Consider the following 818-nt stretch of genomic DNA (forward strand, 5'->3'; position numbering starts at 1 on the left):
GAGATTCCCCATTCTTAATACTCGTTTAACTCTAATGGTTTTCAAATTTCACACAGAACATACTCAAACATATTCACAAATTCAGTCCACAATTCACACCAAAACACATCAATTCATTTATCCACAAAATCCAACCATACACATATCAAATTTCATAAGCATTGATTATGAACACGTCAAATACGAAGAACACAATCATCACAACATACCGCTCAAACACATCAAATCTCATTTCCTCAAAATCATACCATAACGCGTTAAATTCATTTTCCCCCAAAACCAATACTTCAACCCTAACAAAATTCTTTTCCACACAACCACAGATAAGTCCCTAAATGCAAACTAAAAAGGTTCGAAGGAACCCTTACTTTCACGTTAGCTTTAACGTGCGATTACGGTACCGTGAGTAAATCCAGTAAAATCTCCGCTCGCAGCGCCGCTTCCAAAGTTGGTTCCCTAGCACCGTAGCGTGGTAGTGAGCAACTTTCCCTTCTATCTCTTCGCGAAATGAAGCTTAGATCTAGATGAAATGGGGAGGTTTGTGTTTGACGGTTTTGAAATCCATAACTCCGTTTTTGAATCCGGGAAAAAGGAAGAAGCTGAAAATTTGTTCTTACTCACCCACAATCCTTGGGTTTCTACTCTTGAACAAAAGGAATCAGCGAAAATGGAGGTAGAAGGAAGAAGAAGGAATGGGTTTCACGCGAGGCAGAGGAAGAAGGATAACTTCTGTTTTCTTTATTTTCTTTTTCTTTCCTTTTTACTTTTCCTCTCTTTCTCTTTCTCTTTCTTCTCTTTCTCTTTCCTTTCTTTTTCCC

The sequence above is a fragment of the Cicer arietinum genome, chromosome 2 (genome assembly GCF_000331145.2).
Source record: "Cicer arietinum cultivar CDC Frontier isolate Library 1 chromosome 2, Cicar.CDCFrontier_v2.0, whole genome shotgun sequence".
NCBI lineage: Eukaryota > Viridiplantae > Streptophyta > Magnoliopsida > Fabales > Fabaceae > Cicer > Cicer arietinum.